This window comes from Anser brachyrhynchus (assembly GCF_964034855.1).
Source record: "Anser brachyrhynchus genome assembly, chromosome: 12".
Lineage (NCBI taxonomy): Eukaryota > Metazoa > Chordata > Aves > Anseriformes > Anatidae > Anser > Anser brachyrhynchus.
The window spans coordinates 19015388-19036686 of record NC_137707.1 but is presented as its reverse complement, the minus strand read 5'-3'; the positions used below and the strand labels follow the sequence as shown (position 1 = coordinate 19036686).

At 35.5% G+C, this 21299-nt stretch overlaps 1 protein-coding gene across 19 annotated transcripts in view; it reads left to right on the top strand.

The window, feature by feature from the left end:
• The window catches only part of LOC308176790 (uncharacterized protein), a 259830-nt gene that overhangs the window by 19013 nt on the left and 219518 nt on the right, over positions 1-21299 (top strand). For 13 of the 19 annotated variants that reach the window (XR_013938604.1, XR_013938605.1, XR_013938606.1 and 10 more), the window contains exon 3: positions 15795-15956. The exons of 4 other annotated variants lie outside the window; for them this stretch is intronic. The gene's annotated coding sequence lies outside the window, so the exon portion shown is untranslated. Of the gene's footprint in view, positions 1-15794; positions 20002-21299 lie in introns of those variants that run through there. 2 more of the 19 variants (XR_013938617.1, XM_080552991.1) reach the window with 2 other exon arrangements.

Sequence of the window (21299 nt, the reverse complement as noted above, 5' to 3'; positions counted from 1 at the left end):
TTAGATATGCTGAGATCGCTTCAGGTGATTTTTTTCTGATGGGCTGTTATGACTTAAGGGTTCTACAGATCCTAATGCAGTGGCATCTGAAAGAAGTTTCTGTGCAGGTGGAGTCTGGCTGTGGGTTTCAATGTGTTGCATTTTCTCTCTATTCTTCTTGTAATACAGAAAAATTCTGGGGAATTTTCAAGGATTGCAGTACACTTCATTTTCAGTTGTCAAGATAGCTGACAGTTCATTGTAGTATTATGAATAAATTATTCTGGGGTTCACATGTAAAGGCACAAGTGCTTCCTTTTTATTTATCTATTTTTTCTGTCTGACAGTTTAAACTTATATTAAGCATAGCATCATCTGGATACATACTGCATGAAAATATAGACTATTAAGAATGAATTATTAACCCAAAGCGTTTGCTATCTCAGATGCGTTGGAATTACTCTGCAGGCTACTAGGGGCATATGTATGTGAGAGAGAATAGGAGGCCTTCTAATAAAATGTATAACAGGCTGCAGTATCAGCAGATGTCATTGTTCAGCAACTATTTTCCGTAAGAGAGAGTTATTTATTGCAAAGTGGTGTGCAGAGATGCCTAACCATGTTAGGAGAACAGGAGCACTGTAGTTTGTATATTTACTTTAGGTAATGTTTTGATATCTAAGGTAACTGCATCGCTAGGACTGTGGTTTAAATGTAGCTGGTAAACCCATAATCCAATCAGCCATTGTATTTGGTACATGTTTTTTAACAGTGATATTTGAAATATCAAAGTTTAATCTCGTCTCAGTGCTGTCCGAGGAGCTGCCAGTCTCCATACACTTCTGCAAGACTCTTTAGAACAGTCAGCTTGCTGGAAACTGAAAGAATGAGCTGTAAATATGGTCTTTTAAATTAAATGTTTGGTGAACTTTGGTGGTGACTTGGAAATAACATAAATGTATAGGCAGCATCTGCCAAAATCAAGATTGCAAAGTTTGTCTTTTGTTCTTTGGTTTGTTTATATTGGATGAGTAACTGAAGAGCATCAGGATACATGTTTACAGCTTTAGGAAGACTACCTTTGATTTTGGTGGATTTTGAATCATATTCTCAGTGACTTATTACTGATTGTCAGAAGGAATAGTATAGTTTGGGCCTGATTCTTTTTTTCCACTGTAGATCTAGAATGCCTAAAGATATGGAGAGGTATTGTCAGAATGCTCCATATAAAGAAAATGACTATGACCTGAACAATTTGAGAAGGTTTCCTTTTGCTTTTAATGTAAAATTTAATGCCAAGACCTTTTTTTTTTTTTTTTTCTTTTTGTAAAAGGAAAACTCAAAATCACCTGTCACTATGGAAAAAAGTGTTGATCCCAAAATAGTTCAGATAGTTAATATGCCATCCTCAAAACCCTCAGTTAGTTGTCATGCAGGGTTGGAGAAAATGAAGTTTAAAGTTGGCTAAACTATATACATTTTTTTTCCAGGTGACTTCAGCTCTGCCCAGTAACTTTAGTATCCAATGGAGAGTTAGAGTATGCTCAAAGTCAGCCTGTGTGATTGTTTTAAAATGTACAGAGGAGGTGAAATGATGCTGTTCTTCCCACTTTTACTATCTCCCAGGCTACTTTACTTTTAATGTTTAGATAATCATCTCCACTGTTTCTTCTATCACCTTCTTTCAAGTTTGAAACCTTGATTTTTTTTTTTTTTTATTTTTTTAACAGTATATCAGCATCTAGAGGTGGAATGAATGCAAGTATTTGTTAGGGGTAGGGAAAACAAACAAAATAAAAACAATTAAAAAATTAGGTTATTTCAAACATTCTAGTCCACCATATTTGAAGTATGACCTGCAGAACTGCTGTCTCAATGCTCTTTGCTATTGTCATGCTTTGCAGCAAACAGCATTGTTTAAAGGGGTCTGGACTTGACAGATTCTTATATGCATTCTTTGGAAAGTTCATGGCTGCGTGAAGGTCTGCTTGATTTATTTTTTAGCTGCAAAGTTGAAGTTGGTATTTAGGGATTATTTTACCCATTGAAGATAACAGGGATGAGTTTGAACTCAAGCTTGACAAGTTTCATTCAACTCTAGTATGTGGGACATTTTTCTGGTTCTTTTTCAGGTGGAATCAAATAAGTTATAAATATGTCTCTAGGTACATTGAAGAATTTAAATAAATGTGAAAATGTCTTTGAAAATAAAACCTGAAAGAATAAGAACAGTGCCCTTTTTCAGCATTGAGTTCTGGTCTTCTGCACGGATGCTTGAATTTCTACAGATCAGAAGGAATTAATAGCTCTTATTCTGTAATAACAATGCAGCCAGCCAGGAGATAAGTTGCACCCTGGTTTTCAACTATCTTTACAGACCTATGATTCCCAGTTTCCAAGGATGTTTGTGACTTTTAAGAAAGCAGTTGTATAATTTATTTGAAATTGGAAGTACATAGAAATACCTGGTGTTCACAAAGCAACTTACTAGTGATCCGAGTGACAGAAAATTCATTCCCTTTGATTAACAGAACCACCTTTACTGTTATGGATGTAGAAGACAGTAATTAAAATATATTTAATATAAGCCACCCTCATTTTGAAGCTGCCTCAGTTTGCAGCCCTGAGGGAAGCGAAGTAATTAAGTTTGGAGGCAGCACTGAAGTGAAGATACATGGTACTAGCAAAAAGATAAATAATAATTTGGACAGCACTAGCATAATAGAAGGCTTCCATTAGATTCTAGAACACTGCTTGTGACCCTTAGTGGATGCACTGCACTAAGTGATGTTAATTTCATTAAATGTTAATGTTGGATATTTTACATAGAGACAACAATGTTAAGCCATTATTATATGTGGTTATTCTCCACAATGTCCATTCCGTGCTACAAAAGTGATGCTGTACCACTCAAGAGCCTGGTTGGAGTTGGCAATCAAAATCTCTCCAACAGTGAAAACAAACAACAACAAAAAAGCAACCCCCCAAACAATCAAACAAACAAACCCCACATACAATCTGAAAACTGTTGCAAGATCAGAAAATAAAGAGGAGTCATTTCAGATGGAATTAAAAGCAGCAATTGGAGCTGTCTGTGGATGGAGTGGGAGTGGTAGATAGAGAGGATGTGAGCAGGAGTGGTGATGCTGGCCTTGGAAATAATCATTTCTGTGGGCTGGGTAAAACAAGCAATTACATGATCCTAATTCCATGGGAAGTGGGAGTTAAGTACCCATCTCTGAAGCTAAAACTTGGGGATCTTGATATTTGCAGGGAAGATAAATACATCACTGTCTGAAACATTCCATTTTCTGAGAATCTGCAGCTGTATTTGTCTCTTCACAAGCTCTGTGAGAGTTTGAATGAATAATTCCAGAATGACTGTTGGTTTCATTTCTGTTATTTCAGTTCTGCAACTTAGATTCTGGTGTTTCCTATATGTTAGCTGTGATGTAACATACGCTAACAGTCTGTGTGTGTGTGTGAATTGGTAGGGATACGTTTCCTATTTCACTGACTGAAGTAAATTAAATTGACGGCACTAGGAATTTTATTGTCTGTAATAATATCAGCAGGAGTATATGGTTCTTTTTTTTGCAGATTTCAGAACACATAACGGTTTCATCAAGACAGTGTAAGTTACACTAAACTTCAGAATGCCTGTACCATGGAAGTATTTTCAGCACAGTTTTGTTCAGGCTTCCACTCGCAATATTTTGCTAGGTGGTGTGAAAGAATGCATCTTCTAACTGAAACCAGTTAACACATCTGATGTGAAGAGCCTAAGAGGATCCTTATCTTGTTGAGGAAAAACTTGTGTCAGGTCTTTCTTATGAAAAAGAACAGAAATAAACCCTGTGTTCCTGGGCAACAAGTTCCTGGGCAATAAAAGAATTTCTATTGGCTATGAATATATGTGAGCTTTTGCTGAGAGCATACTGGCTGGCACATTTTCCTGTACTCACTGCGCTGTCGGTAAGCTGCTGTGTTATAAAGTGCTTTGGGACACTCTGTCCATAAAGAGGTACAATACAGAACCAAATTCTGTTTTATTTGATTCCCTGAAATGGTGCAATTCATTTTAAGTAAATACTGTTGTCAAAGTGATCTGAAATCATTCTATTTAGGCATCTGACAATGTCAATACAACGCTCTTCTGAACAGCTAATCTGAATACCAAAAGGAAATAATAGGAGATTACATTGGTAGGAATAGTCAGGAAATACTATGATGGATAATGTGTTTCAGGGGTAAAGGATGTTCATTGTACCTAGTAAATTTCAGGATTTTGTATCCTCTCTCCGTAGTGTTGTCAGTTAATTTTTTTCAAAAGGTTTTGCTACACAAAAAATGATAAAGCCATAAAGCCAGTGGCGTTACAGGAGCATAAAATCTGCATGTACATTAGAATTATTCTGGTATTTTAATGTGTTGAAGTGCTGGAAGTTTTGCATGAACATTTGTGTCTAATATTTTGTATTTTAGTGGGTCACAATTAAATGCATATCTGTTGTATCTTGAATGCTAGCTGGAAATATAAGTGAGGTGGCAAAGAATTGCATGTAAGAATGAGGAAGTAACCCCATTCACATTCCTTTTGTGTCTTTTTTTTTCTGTTCTTTTCTTTTTTTCTTTTTCTGCTATCTATTTACACATTTCTATCTTTATGAGATTGCCTGTTAGGCATGCTCCAGAAAGGATCCTCATTTTTCATCTTTGTTATTCCTTAACTAGAATCCACAGAATCAGCAACACTGCATCAACTATGATCTCAGAAGAGTTGGTAACTATGCACTTTGATTTCAGAGAAGTAATTGTTAAGAATATATTGCAGTTTTGTGAAGTGCACATCTACTTAACTGTCTAACAGTCCATTATTGTTGTATGTACTGCATACAATAAGATCAGTCTGCTGTGATAAATATTTTAGAAAGGGTGAAGGAAAGCTGCAGAGGAGTCGTTGGACTGTTTGCCCTAAATGTATTGTCTGGAAACCAGGTGTAAAGGGAATCTTCAGTGGTTACTCTATCTTGTACTTGGACAGCAGTGAGAGTCTGTCAAGGTTTAACCGAGAATGGGTTTTGGATCCATGACTGAGGAGTTTTTGAAAGGATGACTGCAGACAGAAAGAAGTGCTGTTGGCCCTACAGTATATGTAGCGTTCTCTAAACAAACTTGAATTGCTATTGCTAAATTTCTTGAAAGTTTACCTTCTGCCTCTTATTTTATGTTCAATATCCTCTAAGAATTTTTAGTTTTATAGAAAAATAATAGGCTGTATTTTGCTGTTTACATTTTGCAGTTCTACAGCTGCCAGTGCTAACAGTTTCCCAGTAATAGAGTGATTGCATTCAGATTTCTCAGCCTTTGTGAAGGTTTGTGTTCTGGATGGGGCTGTTTCTTGCAGGAGTCTGGACCTTCACTGCAAGGATAATGATTTGGTCCTACTTGAAAAATGTTAATTTTTTTTTCTGATCCCTCATGACTCTTTTCTGCTAATATAAAGTCCCATAAAGTAATACTGCCTGGAGCTGTCATGTTCATACATACACCTTGTTTACTAATTCTTCTGAAAAGCCAACAAATGCAAATTGGGAATCTGATTGAAAAGATATAAATAGGAGTGATATGCATGCAGAACCTTTGCTGTTGCCCCACTGCTGAGGGGTAGCTGAAATTCTATTGCGTTTGCTTTTTAATGATGTACGTATCAGTTCTTTCCCATCCTCGGGTTTTAGCAGTTTTGTAGAGTTAGCTTATACAAGAATGACAGTGGGGAAGAAGGGCTCATAATAGACTATAGCTTCTACCACTAACTTCTTTGGCTCTGTAGATGCTATGTATTATAGCCAAAGACTGTATTCTTATTTGGATACCAGAATTCCAGTTTTCTAGTGTCCCATAGGAAAAAGAAAGCAAATTTTTGAGAAATAAAAAATATGGAAACGTGTCTGCCATTCTGAATGTGTTTTTTTTTTTGGAATGCAAAGTAGTTGGATACTGTTTTGGGTGAAATGCATCTGAAATGATCTGTTCTCAGTCAGCTTAGTGATTTCACATGTCAGGTGAAGTCTCACAACCCTGTTAGTGTTATGGTTCACTTCTTTCATCACTTCTTTCTGGCAGCGTTGTTTAACTCAGTTGCTGTCTAGTCTTTGTAAGGAGTAAAACCATTAGATACAAGGCCAAAAGTTAACATTCACAAGGGAATAAATAAGGAAACAGTAGGATTTCCTACTATAATACTTTTCTGAGTTGTAATTCTACCAGAGAGGATCTCCAGAGTAACCACACATAGTTGATAACTGTTCTGCAGCAAGCTCAAAGTGGATTAATTCTTTAACTCTCTGCAGCATAACTTAGTTTAGGTTAGAGACAAGAGAAGAAATATAGAGATTTCCAGGGTGATTCAGGGTGATTTCTTGGCATCAAGGTGATTTCAATTATTAGATCAGAAATGAAGAGGAAGGATCAAAATGTTAATGTGTGCCATAGGATCAATACAAAATTTAAACTGCGAGAAACACAGAAACCTCAGAGAGGAAATGCATAGTTAATTAGAATAGTGTTTTTTTTTTTTTTGTGGTTTTGAGTCAAATAGCTTTTGTAGCAATGATTCATGAGTAGTCAGTAAGAAGCATTGGTGGCTAACTTCTTGTCTTTGTCACATACTTTACATTGGTTGAAGTTATTTTACCTGGATCAGTTTTATATCTTTGTAAGGGTATAGAATTGCTAGAGAGGGAGAGAACAAGCAGTAAAATGCTGGAAATAACACTTAAACTTTGTAGTGGAAAACCACTTTGTGAAGGGATACTCTTTTTCTTAGAATTCTCTTTCACATTTAGTGTTCATCATGGCAGTTTATGTTTCTGATGAATTTCTCTGATGCTTTAGAACAAGAAAATGTATATATTGTACATATGAAAGAAAGACACAAAAGTGAAATTCAACCCGGGATCTTGGACTGATTCATTTTGTGTTCACCAAGCCTTGGTGAGAAGCTGACAACTTGAAATAGGTATTCTGAGGTGAGAAAAAATGTGCACTGCATTCACCAAATGTTCACCCTTTTTTCAGATTATTATCCATCTGCTATTTTCAGATATTTGTTGTTACTATATTTTTTGTTATTTCTCCCCTAAATTCATTTAAGTATTTCTTAATTTTCCTGCCAAGTTGTTTTCTTTTAATTTCAATTAAATTCAGCATTTTTTACTTTCAAAAGGCAAAGTCCTTGAATGACTTTAGCATCAAAGTGATCAAAAGAAGTCACCTGAATACCCAATTGCAGTAAAGGTGTGTGTGTGAATGATACACATAGGAGACGTGAGAAGAGCAGAAGATGCACTGTAAAGTAGTGACTGGGCTGTGGAACAGATACTGTTTCTGGCTGCTTATAAAAGGTCCCATCTACTCTGTTTTTCAAAGGAACTTGTGATAATGTTACTTTTGTCCATTATATATTTATACTCCAAAGTATTGAAGGAAAGTCGTGTATGTTTTCACAATAATATTGCTCTTCTTGTGACTGGCATTATTATTTTTCAAAACAATTCCTCTCACCTCCCCTTGCTGCTGATTCTCCAGTAATTTCCCAGTATTACAAATTCACGTTTGGTTCTTAGTATTCTTGTGCATCATCAGTGAATGCTGTATGGACCGCTTGTGGTACAGGGAACACAGAACTAGTGCTGCAAATGGTTTTGCTCCTCAGATTTTCTGTAAAGTGAGAGGCCACATAAGGGATTCTCAATCAAGGCATAAGGTTACCTAACAAATGATTTCTCAATACCAGAGCTTTTACTTATGAAAAACTTTAAGAAAATCCACAGGGAAAATCTTTGGTTCTTTAGCTTCATATTTAGATTATAGTAGTTGGAAGTTAATTAGCCCTGCTAGCCTTTTTCTTTTAGGCTAATTAGTAAGAAAACTGGATTTAAAAAAAGTCAGTCATTTTGAGAGAAAGAACCTCAACATTTTGTACATAACAGTCCCTTTGGAGGATATTATCTCCATAATGACCATAGGATACTCTCTGTTCTGACAGAATGTAGTTCTGCAATCTCTGGACTCATTTAGATGATGTCTTAGTCATTAATGATTTTAGGCCTAGCTGCTTGCGATTGCCAGATGAAACCACATGACATGTTGTTTAATTATGCAATGATCAGCAGCCTTTACATTTTAATTAGGAAGCCACTGTAATGAAGCCGTCCCATTTTACATGTGGCTTATTGGGCTGAAAGGTAGTCTTCACTAATTGCTTGTTTGGAAATGTAATTTTGACACAGCAATACAGGTAGACTGGTCTTCCCTTCTAATGTGTTTTCCAGTCTTTTTTTATTATTATTTGGCTAATTAGTGCTAATAATTTAAAAGCTGCATGGCGTTCCAGAACTCCTGCTGTTTATGATACGTATAGTAGTTTCATTAACAGATTTTAGTACTGTTAACACTTGGTGACATACTGCTAGTATCTACTCACAATTTTCTTTGGTTTTGCCAAATTACAGGGACTGTCACACATTTCATTCAGATAGTTGTGCATGAAAGGGATTCCTGATGCAAGCAGTTTAAAGAACTATGTTTTAATAACCGTTTGCTGTACTCTTTAGAGAATATTGGCATTGAAAAATGCATGATTTGTTTGTGTTAAGATTTTCAGTGATTAATTCATGAATATATCTGCAAGACTGCCAAGGTCCCCAGCATAATGAAAGCCTATCCTTTTGTAGTTGTTTGTTTTCATTTCAAATCAAAGCTGTCTTGTTAGTTTGTTTGCTTTTTTAAAGCATAGTCTGTTCTTTCTACCGGGGTGTTGATAACATTTTGACAAGTAAAAGAATTAATTTGCATTTAAAGACTCAAATAGGTAAAGTTTCCTTCTCCCACTGCATTATTTTGAGATATGATAAGCGGGAACATTTCCCAGCCTGCTCCACCAATCCAGTCTGCATGCTATATTAAGTCCCTCTCCTATTTAGTTTTTCATTTTATTTGGAACAATAAAATAAAGTGCATTGAAGTTCCTCAAAGGGCTGGTACTTGGCTCTGTGTCCTTTCTCCCTTGAATGTAATTTTGCTTATATACAGTTGGGCAAAAAAAAAAAAAAAAGTTGCTTCAGTTAGTCAAGAGACTCAGCAGGAGTGTTTCAGACATGCGCTGCTGCTGCTCAATTGGTAGAGCTTTCTAATGGTCAGACTCATATCGATTAACTCCAGGGTTGCTTACTTTCACATGGCATTCACAACCCTTAATTTACACAACTTCCAAAATCACTGACTTTAGGTTTTTTACTCAGCAGCTTCTGCCAACTATATGGGATTAAGATACAGATGAGTATCTCTAAAAAACACCGTTTCATTGAAAAGGTTTCCTGTGCTTTTTAGTAAATCAATCCCATAGTTTTATCGTCTGTTCCTAAGATAAAATAACAGATGAGGAGTAAGGACATCTTTTATTGTGTATTTTTTATTGTACCTAGTAAAGTAAAGATTAGAGCTTGATGATATCATTTGGCAATACTGAATACATTACAGAAAACTTTGGTTTCACTGGTTTGACCCAGAACAGTTGTTCTTGGTTTCGGGAAACCAGAATGCTGGACTAAGGAGATAAGAAGTGATTGCTGGTAATCTAAAAGCTGAAGTGTTTGAGGAATACTGTGGGCCCTGGGGACTAAGTGCACAGGGTATGGCCCTGCAGCAGCAGTGGGAGATGATACTGGCTCTTGGGATTCTCTGGAATTGCTATAGAAAGAAAGGGAGCTCAAGACCTCTAGCAGGAAGGGAGATTTCCAGCTGTGAAAAGAATAGAATGTAAAATAGGAATGTGTAACAATATGGAGCTCTGACAGTAAGAATTGTATTTTTGGCATACATACAGCAAAATAAGGTTAGGGTAAAAGCAGAGTGTGAGGAGAGGAATGGAACTGAAGCTTCTAAGAACATATAGCCAGCATACTTATGTGTGTACATTGACAGGAAGGCACAAACATTTTTTTTTTTTGTCTTATTCCTTACCTGATGTGGCAGCCTTAAAATATAGCTGGAACGTTCTCTTATGATGGTATAGCAGGAAATATTCACTTAAACACTTGACACATGCATCATATAGAAGATTTGGTAGCAACCTTCCATTGCAGGCTGTAAGTGATATGACATAAAAATGAATTGTAGCAAATGATTTGCTTTTAAACATTTACTGTGAGGCTACACAGCTATCTTCAGCTACAAAAGTTGTTAGTCATGGCCTATTAGGGCAGAGACAGGATATCTGGAAAAGACTGAACGTCAGGATATTTGAGCAGCACATCTCAACTAAAAAAATTTCATCAGAATGGATTTTGGCAATAGGTTGCTCTTGGCTTTGGCCATGCATCTTCCTGTTGGTTACAGGAATAAAAGATGTTTTTGTTGAAACATGGGCAGTGAGCTGCTCTGATGTTTTACTCACTGAACTGCAGTTGTAAATGCAGCTTTGCAAATTCATGGGTTTCAACTTTCTCCTGCCAAAACTTTAGCTTTCAGCCAAATTAGTTTTGTGTGTGCATGCAAAGTGGACAGGGGTTGCAAAAGACAACATGGGTGCATAGAGATCTGAAGTAACTTTTCTATCAAAAATACGACACAAATGAGTTGGTAAGCAGAATTTAATGATGCATGTACTGCTTGTTTCTGATCTTCTTTATATCATTTCAAAAACTAAAATCTTACGCTTTAAGCAATGGGACTTGGCTATCTATCGTTTTCATGTTAATTTTCCATGTCCATCTGTCAGGACTTGATCGTTCATGACGCTAAGTATCTTTGCCTTTATTTCACATAGCACATGAGCAAATGCTTCATTTTTACTGTCTCAGTGGTCTAATTGTATTGAGTGTACTTTTGTAGTCTAAAGTCATAACTCCATAGAAGTCAGCAGGGTCATTTATGTGCTTAAAACATTGCCAAATGATGAACAAAGTGCTCAGGAAATTGTATTTTAATAGGATGAAACAGACCTTGCTCTTAATCCAAATGGTAAGCCGTTAAAAGAAATTTTCTCAGTGCCCCCAACTTCTCACCTGAAGCATTCTCTGCACAGACTAAATTTCTTGTTATCCACTTCTAGCCAGGCCACGCCCATGACATATTGACACGTTTTCATGTTGATTTGGCTAAAAAAAAATAAATCTTTTCAATAAACGAGTACATTTCAGTTCAAGCTAACATGAAACAATTTATTTGCCTCCGGTCTTGCAAGCTGAAATTTCTTTTCAGCAAGAAAAAAAAATCTCAAGAAAATTTAGTTCTGCTGATCTTGCAATCTCTTGAAAAATGCCCTCCTTGTTCTGATAACCATCCATCTTCTTCCCTTTCTGTTCTGCTTTTCATGTGTTGAATTTTAAATATTTATTTGGACTTTAGAAAGCTGCCTTTAGTGCAGCTAGTCTTTTAAAAATGGAGTTATCACTAGGTATGGAAAAGAAGATAGCAATGTGAATAACCATGTCCACTTTATTTTCTCAAATATGTCAACGTGTTTAATATAAGCATACAGTTATTTTCTCCAGTAAATTTAGGTTTCTTTTCTTCATAGCTTTGCAGCTTGATGTTTTAAAAACCTTTAAAATGAGAGGCCTGGAGATGAAGATCATTAAATTTGCATGGAAAAATGAATATCAAACATAAATGATAGCTGCATTTTTCAGTAATGTGAAGGTCTTGAGAATCTGACCTGTGCAAAGAACAATATTTGCAAAAGTGCCCTCAAGTGATCTGAAATGGTAGGAGGCTTCCCTTTACAGTACAGAGAGACTAGAGCTTGATTTTGCATGCTCTCAACCTCGTGCTATCTAAATAGACTTTGAGAACAGGATATATAGTCCTTTACTGTGTTTTCAGTTGTTTTGAGATTATAATTTGATCATGCTTTTCTGTAATTTATTCAAGATATTTTCAGTTTTATGCTGACTGCATATGAACTATTTGTTAATACTAAAATCCTATTTTTTAAGTTAAATTCAATAGCAAAATGGGCTTACTTTTAAACTTAGATAACCAGACCTTTCTTCACCTTCATAAGAGAAATTCAAAGCTATGTTATTTGTGTGTATGTTTAAATTTTACAACTTTGGTAGAACTGCACAGAAGATGAACTTGGCCTTACTTATCATGTTAAACCCTGAACTTAAATTTGTATTTCTCTTGAGGAAAGGATGGTGTATGCCCACTTCTGACTTGTACAAAAGACATGAATGATTTGTCTGTTGTCAGTAAAATTATATGTGGTGGTTGAGACTCACTGTCTGTTGTGTACTAAATCCTTGGCCTATTGTTTGAGGGGTATATGCACTCAGGTTATGATGTCATTGTGATTAATTGTTTCTCTTGCCTATATTCATATTGAGAACTCTAGTCTAAATCAGGATAGAAAATCTTGCTGGATGGTAACAGTGTTATTCACATTATTAAGAAAGAGGTTACATTTTTTCTACCATTCTTTAGCTGTTTTGGAACGCAATGGCAAGAATAATAACCTCCATATATACTATATGCTTATTTCTGGTTAAAAAAAAAAAAGATATATCTGTTTTGATATCAACATGTAATCTATTTTCTCTTCCATAATACAATGTTTATTTGAAAATGTTAATAGGAAAGCTCTGGTGGACTAGCTTAATTTTATTAACATTTCCAAAACAACAACAAAAATATGTTTAAGAGTTTTCATTTTACATTTATTCCATTAGAGTTCTTGTAGACAATTTTGAAAAAAATAATTAGTCTCACTCATACCACAGAATAAACAAATGAGTATGGAATACATAGCATATGGAAATAAACTTTGTGTAATTTCAAGAAAAAAATTTTGGTGGACAGAAATTTACACTTGTTTAAAAATGTTACAGTACCCTCTCTTTCTCCCCCAATAGGACTTAATAAGCTCTCCTACTTTCATCTGTTTAATTCTAAGTCCATTTGGTTTCTTAATAGCTTGGATTACACTGATGAATTTAAATGTAATTAAATTGAGGAGACTTAAATATTTGAAAAGCTTTTAAGTTCTCAGAATATAGCTAAAATATGAAGAAATTTACTATGATTTGTCTTTTCAAGAGAGTGGCTTTGGATGTATCTAAATTCAATATATGATTAGATAAATCTGACCTGTAGAATATCTAAGTAGCCACTATTTTTAAATTGCACCTATTGAATAAAAGAAAGAATGGAGTATCAAATTATCCAATAAAATATTTTTTACCTCTATTCTTTTAAAATCAAGTACAGTGTTAAAATTCCATTTAGAATAATTGTTTATGGTTGCATATCGTACAGTATTTTGTCTCTTGGCACTCCTAGCAGCATATTAGCAACTGAAGCTTATGGATTTTTCCAGACAGATTTGTTAAAGTATGTTTTATGTCATTTGTTCAAAAGTTTATGGAAATCTTTTTCTCATTTGAAATGGTGCGTGATTCCATCCCTGATATAAACTGAAGTAATGATTCTGCCATGTACTGTTCTTTGCTGGCTTTTGTATTGTTCTTATCAGCCCCTACTGCTAAATTAAGTGGCATAATTTAGGGACTCATGTGCTTATTTGGCTCTGAAATCACAGTAAGAGCACAACAGTCTCTCAGGCTTGACTTTAAAAACTGTTCCACCAGGTGATTACTTCTGAAATGAATAATCCTCATTGCCAAAATATCCCCTTATTGTATCTAAAGCTGGAAAAGAACAGATCAACATTCAGGCATTTTTTTTTTCCATCCTGCATTATGGCATATTACTTAGTATGCTATATGACATGCTGTAGGTAGATGTCACACAACCTTATATTGATATCAATTTCATTATAAACTGCCTTTTTAAGAGAGAAACAAACAAAATTAAAGGTAGGCAAGTACATATCGGGTATGCAGCTGAAGTAGTTAAAGGTGCTTAAATCACCAGCTGGTGGTTTTTCTGTTAATCATGTCTGCTTCAGGTTTGTAACATTACTATTTGCCATATTAGATTTAAATTAGATACTTCTGTAATTCAAATCAACTATCCAACATGTAATAAGATGTTGAAATATTAGTGGTTGCATTAGGATTTTTATGATCCTGAATTTTAATTATGCGATGTTAGCATAGCTGGTAAAATACCTGAGAAGAATGAACAGGATTATTGTCCCTGTGGTTAACTCAAAATACTAAGTATTAGCTCTGTTATTTGTGCATTGCACAGTACTACATAGCATTTTAACAAACGGATCTATTTTGTAAAACAAGTGAGCAAAGGGGATAGCTTCTATATGTGCTTAGCAAAGGCCTGAGCCAAAGTCTACCAAAGGCAATGGGAACACTTCGGTGGATTTGAGTTGTTTTAAATCAGGACTGGGTATAGCAGGTTGATCACAGGATACACAGGTCATTATCTAAAACCAGGTTAACTGTAGAATTCCACTCATACAGCAGAACAGGAACAAGAAATGTTTGTACCATGCAGAAGTGCAGATTCCTTGCTGATGAGACATTCTCACCACGTCTGAAAGGAAAATTGTTGCTCTTGTCGCTGACAAAACTCATTCCTGGAATGTGAAGGAGTCTGTCTCACAAGGAGAACAGATTTTACAGATAGAGAAGAGAAATGCAAGCAGAGTAAGGAGGTCTCTCTGCAAAGAAACACATCACAGAGCAGAGAACTGCGCCAGAACCCAAGGCAATGCAAACACACCAGCTAAAAGGCAGAGCTTACTGGCTTTTTAACTGAGCGCTGTTAAGACGTGCTTTCTTCTGTAGTCTCCTCATGTATTTACAAGCTGGTTCAGGGAAGCAAGAGCACAGGGTCCCCACTTCATTAATACATGTTCACAGTGACTTTTGAGATACGTGGTCCTCTATAACACACATCAAGGCATAAAATTTGGATCTATATCATCTAATTTGGTGCCTGGGTTGGTCATTTCTCTTTAGAAGTATCTAAGAATCTACAGCACGCTTACCACGTTGTCTAGATGTTGCGTGTAGCCAACAGTCAGCCCCACAAATCCGCAACTAAATACTTGATATGAGAAGAAAACCAGCTTTCTCTGTTATATTTTCCATGTTCATTCCCAGCAAATATTTGAAAATTTTAGGGATTTTGTCTGAGAGGTAGTTAAATTCTGCCTTTTGTTGTTTTACAAAAATAAGTCTGGAAATATATACTACTTAAATTTATCATGTAAAGAGAATGGGATAGGAATTAGCATTGCAACTACCCTGAAAGTAATAGAGAAACCTTAAATATTTTCATTTTGTACCATGAAAGATGCTTCACATTACAGAACTGGCCTTGATATATCTCAGAATGAGCATGCTGGGGCTCATTTATACTGAGAAGGCTTTTGGTCATCAGGATGGAGAGAGAAAAAAAGCAAAGCACTTCTAACAGATCAGGATACTCTGCTGGAGAGTCCTTTTACTGAAAGACACATGTGCAGTGCCCTGAAAATTAAAATTCCACACTCTGTTACTCATCAAAAGAATCTTCTGCTGGCAAAGAAAAGCCTTCCTTTTTGTTTCTTCATATGAATTACTAAATGTTAACTAATGCTCAGTGTTCTCACTGTCTGACTACCTCATTCTAAATCTTGAGCATACCAGCTGGTACTAAATTGCCTTTTTACTAACTTGGGCCTTATGAAAAAGACAATGGTTAACAAATGTGGTCAATTAAAGGTTTATTTTTATTTCCTCAAGGTGAGACATAGTCAATTATCTCACCTGTTTAGAAGAGTTGACTTCATGTTAACCCAATTAAATATTTTAAGCAGTGACTATATTATCTTTTTCTTCTAGCACAGCTGCCCCTTAGAGTGAGAAGAAGAACAACGCTGCACTGAGTACTTTGCTTGTACAGAGAGCAGCTGCACCGCTCCAGTAGTGCACTGAGGCTGCCTTTCTGACTTCTGTTGGGTCTGGGGGTTGTCCTGTCACGAAACCTGGAAGTAGACATTGCTTGTAAGCGAACCTACCATGCTGACTGTTCTCTCTAGTTGATGTTACATTGTGTTAAATTAAAAAAAAAAAAAAGAGGGGAAGAAAACAGTAAAAAGAATCATTGTAGTTAGAGGGGGGGAAAAAAGACCTGTTACTATTGTAGTGTGCACACAGACAGCATGACGACATTCTGTGTGGTTTCTAATGCTTTGCAGAGTCTGCCTTTAAATGATTAATTAACATAAACATTAGTTAACATACCTTTCTGATGTTGTGTTTTAAATAATAATAATAATAAAAAAAATTAGGTTCCTTCAATGAGCTCTAAGGAAACTTCAAATCCTTGTACTCCAGGGTCCTATCTATTGCTTTCAGCACCTGCTTTTCAATGGTTCTTCCATCTGAGAAGAATTTGAACCTTCATTTAACCGTTTCTCTGCTAAAATTGCCTCCTTACAGAAACATATTTGTTAATCACAGTGATATGCTGCCATCATAATCATCACTACAGGCATACTGGCTGTGTATTTAAGTGAGGGATCCTACGGATTTGGATTACCAGAAATAAGCTATTACTGTAATATCTGAAGTTGACTGGAAAATTCTCATTGCGCTACTTTTTGTTGTAAAAACTGGACAAGTTCCCAGGTGTATTTTCTTCATCCAAACACAGACTTTCTTGTCTGACAAAATACATTTTTTTTTCACCTGAGTCCTAGTTTATTTAAATAAATTACCTAATATACGTATATACAAATGCTAAGTGACCTTGTAGTGACAGGTACTGGTGAGACATTAGAGACGCTCAAAAGTAGCATAACTTTCAAACATAGGTGAAAATTTTATAATTCAAGACATTGTTTAATAGAAGCTAGGTCTAGAAGATTGGTTCAAGCAGAGGGAGAGAACTCAGGAAGTTAGTGTTTTATTTATTTATTTATGTATTTATTTATTGTTTAAATACAATTTGAAAGGAATAGCAGCCATGGCTTTATAAGGAAAAATACTTACCGTTATTAGAGATAGCAATAGAATAACAACACAGCTCATCACTTTGTTAACAAAGCTATTAAAGTGAAAGCTTGAACTGTCTTTTAAAAGCAATATTTTGAACCCTGGTTCAACAGAACGTTTGAGCTTGTGTTTAAGAACATGCTTAAGGTCCTTTTCAAACTTAAATTCCTCAGAAGTGTTGCTGAATTGGAGTGGGCCTATATATACACATTTATATATCTTTTTTTCTAATCAGAATCTTATTGTTCTTTTAATTGGTGTTACTTCCCAAATGTAGTCCTTTTCCATATTTGGAAGAAAATTAACATGAGGAGCATAATCAGAAACTACATTATTTCTGCATTTTCTTTACAATTTGAGAGCTATTTGCTGAATTGTTTAAAGAAAATGTGCATCTTTTGCCTTTCCTCTAAAATTATTCTAACATATACTTACTGAGGTTCTTTAAATCTTCTGTGGACTGCTTTTACTGGGTTGGTTACATTCAAGGTTTAGCACATCTCTAGCAGTAAACAAGCGTGTTGGGCATGTTATTTGATGAACTTCAAAGATTTAAGCACTCAGCTTTAATTACTGATGGTTTTAGCAACAGCACAATAAAGATAGACTCCTGCTTCACTAAATCAAAGAAATGTGACTGAGGGCCTTCTGATCCAATTGTTCTCATTTAGTTCAGCTCTCACAAACATGGTTGTAAAATATTATTGTGGCTTGAGCTGACATGAAACACTATTGTCATCAATCAAATGAAAAAAAAGTGTGAGAATCAATGCATAACACAAAAGCGGTGGCTTCAGCTACTTAATCAATAGTGCATGTATTTCACAGTTTTGTTGCCCCACCGCCCCATTTTTTTCTCTAACTTCTGTTTGTTTATTTTATTATTATTTTTTAATATGTTATTGTGCAATCTGGTAAGGTTTAGCAGTTGTGGGGATGAAAGGAACACTTCCCAACCTGGATGGCCCCTGAAAGACACTGCTACTATATAACATTCAAGTGTTAATGCTACTCAGTAAAGCTCTGTACCTTTTAGTTGTTCAGTGATAATAATAATATTTGTTTCCCTGCTTGATACAATTATGCACACTATATTGAATAGTTATGATTGTGTGGCTTGACAGGATTCCAAGGTTTTTCCAGAGATCCTGCTATATGAACACATTCAGAGCAGTAAGGCAGGTTTAATGGGCAAGTTGGATGAAGCGTGAGGCCAGCTGGTGTCAGCTGCCTCTTAACAAGGGTAATATGTATCAATCATTCAGCATGTTTTTTTTTTTTTTATTTTTTAATCTTTGAGGTCTCTTACCAATAAAAATTATTTACTGGAATTTAAAGGGGAGTATTATTTGGAGGGAGGAGATGAGATGTTCCCTGCTGGCTTAATTTAAGCTTGTGCTGAATAGATAATCTTCAGCCAAAATGAGCATTACCAGCTGACACATCTACTGTCAGAAAGTTAACTGATGAAAACAAAAAGAGATTCTTGTCTGGTGAAAGAACTCTATCTCTGTAGAGAATCCAATGCATGATTTATGCAGTATCAGGTTATTCTTAATTTTTGCTTGATTTCTTCTTTTTTATTTGTTTATTTTTCCATATCTCAGTGAGGAAAAAAGAAAAACAACACAAAACAAAACAGAAAAACAGTATCTAGGCGTGTGCTTTTTTTGGTTTCATCTAAATGTTGCAGACTGCTCTGAACACAGGTTGCTGTCCAATTTCTTGGTTTTAAAAACCTAGCAATCTAAAAAAGCATGTCAATGGTTTCTTCTACTAGCAGTTGGGCTCAGATCCTTTCTTTTCTGTATTAAGTCTCCTATGGATCGAGTGTCCTCAAAAACATTCTGTATAGCTTTGAAATTTACCAAAGTTAATTTTTCTGGATATCACAATGTATCATCCCATATTAGCTATTGCCTGGCAAATTTTTTCTATGCTAGGTGCTCTTCTAAATGAGCTACTTTCATACCTTCCAATAGAAAGATACACATCAATTTCAGATACCTCCAAAGAAGTATCACAGTCATCTGTGGATATGTTCTGGAAGTCTTAGGTAAAGTAGGTTTCAATGGAACTTTCAAACTTGGAAAGTTGATGGTATGTTTACATTGCACTTAGATCACACCTACTTAATGAAGCAAAGCAGAAAGTCATTGTGGTAATTTATGTTTTTCATCAGTTAGCATATATTCTAGAGCATACATTCTATAGCAAACCCATTCTGGAGTCAAAGTAAGCAAAGGTTTGTCTCCTTATACACCTATGTTATTTCTAGCACAAGGTCATGTGAGGTATGCATACTAAAGCTGCGGACACGTGAATGAAATAAATTCTGGCCTAAAAAAAGCCATAAACACATCCTCTCTCATGACCCCAGAGTGGAATTTATATTGAGATTAAAGATCTCTAAGAATATTGGATACTATAATGGTAGTGATTTATTTTTCTGAACTATAAACTTGATATCAATGCTATACATCTGCTATGGATAGCTTAGCAAGGTTTTCTTTGTTTAATGTAAGCTTTAGTAAAAGGTGAAGTAACATCCTCAAGAAGCTGAACTGATTATTGTTCCACCACATTAACTATGTTGTTATCTTTAAAAAAAAAAAAATAATAAAAATTCAGCCATGACAAAAGCAAAAAAAAAACCTCCTTCTGGAATTTTGTCTGATCTGTTTCCTTCAAAAATACCCCACAAATTACACAATGCTTTGTTTGGAAAAAAAAGAAAAATAATAAGTGTAATATCAGTTGGGGAAAGATTTTCAATTTTTGCATTGATATTTTGGAGGGGGAGAAAGGGTACACAGAGGATGGACTTTGAAGACAAAAATATTGTAGCCAATTAGCTAAAATGTTACAATTGGTGCATTCTAAGCTTGATGGGCTCATTAAGCATTAAAACTCCTTGACATTTCCCTGTTGTAGTGATAAATAGGAATGAACAGTATGCATTTATACTTTACTAAATTGTGTCTTTTTGGCTTCTTCATCTGTTGTGTTTTACATGTTTAATTTTGCATCCATTTTATTAAAAAATTCAGCATTAAAGATTCTTTGTTGTTCTTCTAATTATCTTCCTTCAAAAAACCAACCAATCAACCAAACAAAAAAAAAAACACAAAAAACCCTCTTAGCTTTGTATCAGTGATATTGTTTGGTTTTAAAGTTTCATAGTTAATGCTCATTGTTAATTTGCCAAAAGGATATAGACTAATTTAGCATGTCACTGCTACTTGGTGAAAATGTCATCATTACTGATCCATGAGTTTTCACAGAAACACAGAAAGGAAGGAAGGCCACCAGTCTTTAAAACAGTCCAAATGATTTTAAGTCCATTTTTAATAAAGGGTTGGTGAAGAGAACCCTCTAAACCTTTTTTTTTTTTTCTTTCCCTGACATAGTTAAATACATTTAAATTGAGTTAAATTTAAATGGAGTCACAACTGTATCAAATTCAACAAAGAGGCAAGGAGTGTTTTTTTTTGTTTGTTTTGTTTTTGTTTTGTTTTATTTCTTGAATGAGATTGTGTTAGTCTTTTTATATCCACGAAAATAACATCAGGACTACCTACCTTCTTTTAAAACAAGACAAAAAAAATGTTACCCCTTTTTTAATTATCACAAACCTATTCCAAGTTCTGAAAACAAACCACCTGCATGGATACTAGTGACATGGACTGGAGACTAAGGCTTATTCTGTCCTTTTATTTTTCTTTTCTTATTCATAACTAGTGGATTCTGAAGTCCTCAATTATTCAAACATACATTCCCTACCTCTCTGTTAGGAGAAAAAACTCATTTTCTCTAGAGTTTAACAGACAAGTAGTAGGCTAATAATTCTTAACTTCTTTATTGGATCTAAATGACAAGGTTTTAGAAGCAGATGTGGCTGCTGGGGTGGCCTCTGTGGAAGGAATTCAAGGGCTGCGGTGTGCAGGACACGGCTGGTTCCAGCCAGCTTTGCAATGGACCCACCACTTGCCAAAGCAGAGCCATTTGAAGGAGGTTGTGTTGCCTCCATGAAAATGTTTTTAGGAAGGTGTAAAAAACATGGAGGAGGAGAGAACAGAGGGAGCAAGAAGATCAGAGGTGCAGGAGGTTTTCCATGGTACAGCAGTCACAGCCTGGAGGGGACTTTGACCCATGGATGAGCCCATACCAGAGCAGGTTCATAACCGAAATGACTGCAACCTGTGGAGGACTTACGCTGGAGCACAGGAAAACTGTGGGAACATTTGTGCTAGGGGAGGTTTAGGTTGGATATTAGGAAGAACTTCTTTACTGAAAGGGTTGTTAGGCATTGGAATGGGCTGCCCAGGGAAGTGGTTGAGTCACCATCCC